Below are 6,489 nucleotides of genomic sequence, written 5' to 3'. Positions count from 1 at the left end.
CAAAAATCAGATTCACAGAAATCCAAAATGAGAAGAATCAAGTTAAGCCTAGATCTGAATAAGAATCTTTTTAGCAGCCCTGACAAGTGATTATTCTGACTTCTGGGAACACTTTGCATTTCACCTTCCCATATTACTTTTGTTTTCCTTTCAATTAATCCTTGTCTCTCATTACTCAACCAATTAATAAACATAGTTAAGAATCTACCATGTGGTAAGGATACCAAAAGACAGTCTTCACCCTTATGATCTAATGGGAGAGAGAACAAACAAATAATTATAAACAAGCTATATACCCATAAAGAAGAAATAATTCAGAGAGGGAAGTCACTAAAAATGAGACGTTGAGAAAGGATTCCTATAGGAGATAGTTTTTAGTTAGGATTTAAAAGAAGCCAGGGAAGGTAATAGGCAGAAGTGAGGAGGGAGAGCATCATAGGCATGGAGGACAGAAAAAATCCCCAGAGCTGAAAAATTGAGTTTCTTGATCATGGAATGAATAAGGAGGCCAACTCCCTGGGTCAAAGAGTATGTTATGGAAAGTAAGAAAACTAGAAAGCTGCTTCTTGATAATTCAGATCCTGCATCAGGTTCAGGCTTGAAAAGTTGGGGGGCTCATGATCTATGAAATCATTAATTTCTACCATTCACGTGGGTTTTCTTCAAACCTTGCTTGTTATTGCTCTTCTCTGTGTCCATACTGATGCCCTTCTAGATAACAGGTTCTCAAAATCAAAATATCTCTGAGATAATCAAGTTCAATAAATTCGTAAAGGATGAATCATCTCGATCACTTCTTCCCAAAATAAAGACACATTAAATTATTAGATATATTTAATTGTTTAAAAAAAGTCTTCTTATATCATATGTCCTTATAATTTTGTTACACTAAACCCAATTCTGTTGTTCAGAACCAATAAAAATAAATTTCATTCTCCATCCACAGGAAAACTATTTCCCCATAGCCCTTCAGAATCTTGATAATAATAGGAATGGGTGGCAATTGAACTGACAGATTCAGGGAACATAGTAGAAGACCAGTTCAGTTCAGGGCCAAAGTTGGGAATTTAATTATTAGTAGAAGGTTTGTTTTGTTTTTTGGGGGTTTTTTTGGGGGGGAGGAACCAAACAAACAGAAAACAACTATTAAAATGATCTCAGTCTATATCTTCTGGTATATTATGGCTTAATAGAAAGAGCTGCATAAATATTAGCTGACAATCTTATTGAAAGAGTTAAAATCAGCTTCAGATATTAGTCCAGTTTAGCTGATCTGAAGACAACCATAGCTTTGCCTACAAAGGAGATGCTTACTAATCACAGTATCTCCAATACACCTGATATTAAGTTGCAAAAGATTCTAAACATAGCATCTCAGCTAAGGAATATAACTGAGGAAGAACTTATGGAAAACTGTAGTCTATGTTTCTATATAAAAGTATAAGTGAGGCATAGAAAGCAGCAAGATCAAGATGAAATTCAGTCTTGCTTTTACTGGATATCTTCATTGACAATATATTCCCCCAAACTGTAATATCTTTGATATAATCAAGTCCATTTCATGCCTGAAAGATGAATTATCTCAAATATAACTTTGAGAATTCATTTTCTGGCAGACCAAGTTGGCATTTTTGTCTCAAGTACATGCATCAGTCATGTGTCCATCCAGGATCAAGTCGTACCACAAGACACTTTTGCATCTTCAGCTTTGTGTAACTGGTGATCTTATAGCAGGTTCCAGTAACCTTTCCTTGCCTGAGCCTTTGTCATGCCAGATGGGATGACTATTTTTACACCCATCTCTCAAGAGCTTTTCCATGATGCTTTTGAGTCTATGTGACCAATAGAATTTTTCTGCTTTGCTTCTGTGAAAAGTATGAGATTGTCTGGGATGAGAGAAAGTTGATGTTTCCTGAGTTCAACCACTCTTGCATATGCTCCTCAAAATTTTCTGTTATTTTAACAATAGATGAAAAATTATTTGCTTAGTATGATTAGCACCTAGGACAGTAATTAGTACTTAACACAGCAAAACAAACAAAAAACCAACTCCTTCCCAAAGTCTTCCTTTATAGATCTCAAATTTCCAGCCATCTCTTCATTTGCCACCAGGTATTCTGCTTTGTTTCTTCTTGTTCTTCTTGTAGTTGTTGTTCTTCTTCTACTTGCTGTTTTTGTTTTTTTGTTTTCTTGTTGTTTTTGTTCTTGTTCTTCTTGTAGTTGTAGTTTTCCTTTTTCCCTTCTTCATTTACCCCTCTCCTCTTCCTCCTTCTCTTCCTCTTCCTCCTCCTTTTCTTCTTCTTTTTTCTTCTTCTCTTCTTTCTTCTCCTCTTACTCTTTTCCCTCCTCTTCTTCCTTTTTCCTCTTCTTATTTTTCACTGCCTATGATAAACTAATTATCAGGAAACTCATCATGGAGATTGCTTCAGTTTTTGCTATTCATACCTCATGCCCTCAATTATTTCTGATCCACTGGTTAGAGAACTAGAGAACAAAGTAAAGATTCCCTCCCATAACTTCCCTTTATGGAAATCTCAAATTCCCAGGCATCTCTTTATTTGCCACCAGCTGCATGATTTAGTTTTCATTCTATCATCATTATTATGCCCCTACTACTGCATACTCTCTCTCTTCCTCTCCCCACTTTTCAAATTCCTTTTACATATTGTCTTTTCCATTCTAGTGTAAAATAGAAAGTTCTTTTTGCTTTGTATCCCTAGGGCTTTGCACAGTGCTTGGCACATAGTAGGTGCTTAATTAATGTTTTTTGTAGTTTTTAATTCATAATAAGTTATTGTTTGTTTACTGATTAACTGTTGTCCACAATATTTCCAGTATAGCTACAATTCCCTGTACTCTCACCTAGTTGATCTATTTCTATTCATCTAGTCCTCTTTGTTTCCCCCAGACTGCAACAAATTAACAAACTCTGCATTTGGACATCTTTAATTACACAACAAGAGGATTTTTTTTTTCCTTTTCTGAATGATTACACTAAAGTGGAAAGGTCTCTCATTCATCATGATGTCATCAGGACTTTCTATCAGACTACTTTTTCCTTTTTTTTTCTTTTTCCTTTTTTTTAAAAACTCAGATACTCAGGCACTTGCCAACATTGTATTTATTCAGCTTCATGAAAAATCTCAGTTCCTATTGGTTCATCCCCAACAGGACATATTTTTTCTCTTATATTTTACCACATAGTAGGCATTTAATACTTGCTTGCTGAATTCAGCAGAATTGGAATGAAGCTGACATGATAGGTTTTTTTCTTCTTTTTGTTCTCAGTATGAGGTTCATAGCATCATATACTAAAATTTAGAAGGGACCTTTAAGGTCATCTCAATCTCTGGATATGAGGAATAAAGAAAGTGAGGACCAACAAGGTTAAATGAAATGTCCAAGATCCCACAACTAACAAGTGGCAAAGCCAGGTCCTCTGACCCAAAACCCAGCACACTTTCCATAATATCATGCTTTCTCCAGATTAGTTACCAAAGAGATGAAGATACAAGAAGATCTCTGAAGGGAACATGATATATCAGTCCAGAGTCCAATGTCACTCACAGACAAAAATATTGATTGAACCTCTCCATAAAGAATCTCTCTTCTATTTGACTGCCAGAGAACATTAACTGTGACACAAGTCAACACCTTTGGTGATCATAAATGTACACCCACACACTTTGCTCATGTTGCTGGTCACCAACATACTTGAACAAAAACCAGGTTTCCTCATCTCCACTTGCCTGCTCTTTTCAGATGCCCTTTTCCTTTATGTTCTATTTCTCTTGAACAATCTTCTTGCATCATGCCATGGTTTGACCAACTGAGTCATTCATGCTCTATGCAGTCTTTTGACAGAGAGAGAGAGAGAGAGAGAGAGAGAGAGAGAGAGAGAGAGAGAGAGAGAGAGAGAAAACACTCTTTTGTAACCTAGAGTCCTAGGATCACAGAATTAGAAAAAATGTCAGATCATAAACACAGAACAACTCCTAGGAAGGCCCTTAGAACACAGAATGTGAGAACTGAGAGGTACCTAAAAGGAGCTGGGAAAAAACTTTAAAACAGAAAGTCAAGACTAGGCAGGAATTTAGCAAATAGAATGTTGGATCTGGAAAAATCTTTAGAACATAAAATGCCAAAACTGGGAGGGACCTCTGAACCTAAAATAGCAGATCTGTAACTAAATGCAGAGTATATAAGAAGACGTTTAAAGGGACCTTTAAATACAGAACATCAAATGATGTATCTAGGAAGGACCTTAGAATACAAAATGTGAAAAGTAGGAGGCATATTGTATGGTAAAGAGCAGGATGTCTCATGGACATGCTTGCTACTATTGAGCAATTAATTTCTTGCATTCTTACTTATACACCAAGCAATAAATACTAGAAATAGTCCCTGCCCTCAACAAATTTACCTTCAATTGGAGAAAATAACATATATACATGTAAGTATATATAAAATGAGTCCATAGCAAACCAAATATTTCTATTGGCAGGTTATAAAGCCGAAATATACTCATTGTAAGTTTGCATAAGCCTCTATGGTTATCAGAGACTGAGAATTTCTTAACCAGCATCTCCATCACTCCAATGTTGGACTGACTCTGGATGAGATTAGTGATTGTGGTTCAATAAACACATTCAGAACATTCTGTTCTAAACCATGACCTACTAATAAAACCCATTTCCTCTTAAGAGTTAGATTTATTTCAGTACATCTAATCAGATAATCTTGACAAAATGATATTGTACTTTACAAAAAAAAAAAAAAAAAAAAAAAAACAACCCTTCCTAAATATATTGCTTCCTACTTCTCCATCTTGACTTTGCCTCCAATAGATATGTTAAACTCAACATGTCTGAAACTGACCTCATTATCTTTCTCTCAAAATTCTCCCCCATTCTTATCTTTGCTATTCTTGCTGAAATCAACATCTTTCCAATCAAACAAGCTCACAACCTAGGCAGGAATCATCTTCAATTTCTTTTCTCTCACTTTCAACATCAAATCTGTTGTCAAGGTCTAGTGAGTTTACCTTTGGAACATCTTTCATATTTACCTTCTTCTGTTGCCTGACACCTCCACAACTTCAACAGTGATAGCTAAAGTGAGGATTTTGTAAGAGGATTTTGCCCAGATGGTCAGGCTTGACTACCGAGGTGCAGACTAACACCCAGAAGTCTCCAAACTTTAATCTACAAATCCTTGGTGCTTGGCACATAATAAACATTTAATCGATACTTGTTGATTAATCGGGACGCGTATCTTTTAAAAATCAGAAGCTGTTCATGAGTTCCCTGTGCTGCCACATTGTGCTCCATGCAATTCTCTACTTCTCACCAGCATTTTTTTTTCTTTTTGTCTTCAGAATGTGATAAGTGCACCACTTACATTTTGTCTGTTCTATTGCTTTTGAAAAAAGATACAGTTCCGAGCTCAAGGGAAAATAGTCCGCCCACCGGGGCCCTGAGCAGAGATGGGAAGAGGGGGCAGAGGCGAAACAGTGTAGCTACCCAGCTGTGATAGCAGTGTCCCGGGGGTAAACAACCTAACCCTCTTTTCCCAATCAGTGGCTCGGGTCGCGTTAGGGAGTGATGGCGGCGACACCTCTCTTCACCAAGTTCCACCGGACGTGGGACCCAGGTCTGGCGGCAAAGGCCCGGATGCCGTAGAAACACTCTCTCCCCCCTCCCCTCCCCGGGTATCCTTCATGCTCCTCGAGAGCCCGATCCGTCCGCGCCGCTGGTGCCGCCACCTCCTCCCCACCCTCACCAAGCAGGTGAGACCCTACCTGAGGTCCCACTGCAGCCCAGAGTGCGGATGGGAACGGTTTGCAAGTCCCTTAAGGAAGAGGCGACTCAGTGTGATGGTGAAACACTGGGGATGATAGTAGGCAATCCAATAAATGTTTACCGACTGTTTTACAAAGAAGAAAGCGAATTATAAACTGCGCCTGGTCTCGCTAAACCTAGTGCCCCTGCAGGAAGCACCACAAACCTAATCCCCTTCCAGGAAAAGAAATAGCCATGCTCAGAACGTTACTGGATTCTAAAAGCTCAGCAGCTGAGAGAAATGCTGGGAGATTAAGGATCCCCATTAAAAATGGGATAGGGAGGGACAGCTAGATGGTACAGTGGGTAGAGCACCAGCCCTGAAGTCAGGAGGTCAAATGTGGTCTTCGACACTCAATACGTACAAGCTGTGTGACCCTGGGAGAGTTACTTAATCCCAATTGCCTCATGGTGGGGAAAAGGGATAGGGAGAAAGGATAGAATTTTGATTCTAGAATTCTACTGGAATTCCGTTCAAGTATTGACAAATTATATCCTTGAAATTGTTATCTGAAAAAAGTCCATTGAATCTTGCATTCATGCAAATAATATCTCTATTGATTCTTTAGGGAGAGACTGTAATGAAAGAAAGCATAGTTTGTCCTATGAATTCTGTTTTGTTTTGTTTTGTTTTAAGGCTTTTTTTTTT

The 6,489-nt window shown here is 38.0% G+C and overlaps 1 protein-coding gene across 1 annotated transcript in view; it reads right to left on the bottom strand.

Annotated features, from left to right (window-relative positions):
- The window catches only part of LOC100913664 (cytochrome P450 4F3), a 108,561-nt gene extending 102,489 nt beyond the window's left edge, over positions 1-6,072 (bottom strand). The window contains exon 1 of the mRNA XM_031947944.1: positions 5,801-6,072. The gene's annotated coding sequence lies outside the window, so the exon portion shown is untranslated. The remainder of the gene's footprint in view (positions 1-5,800) is intronic.
- Positions 6,073-6,489: the final 417 nt, after the last annotated feature.

Source organism: Sarcophilus harrisii, chromosome 1, assembly GCF_902635505.1.
Source record: "Sarcophilus harrisii chromosome 1, mSarHar1.11, whole genome shotgun sequence".
Taxonomy (NCBI): Eukaryota; Metazoa; Chordata; class Mammalia; order Dasyuromorphia; family Dasyuridae; genus Sarcophilus; species Sarcophilus harrisii.
The sequence above is the reverse complement of the archived record's forward strand: the minus strand, read 5'-3'. Positions and strand labels throughout refer to the sequence as shown.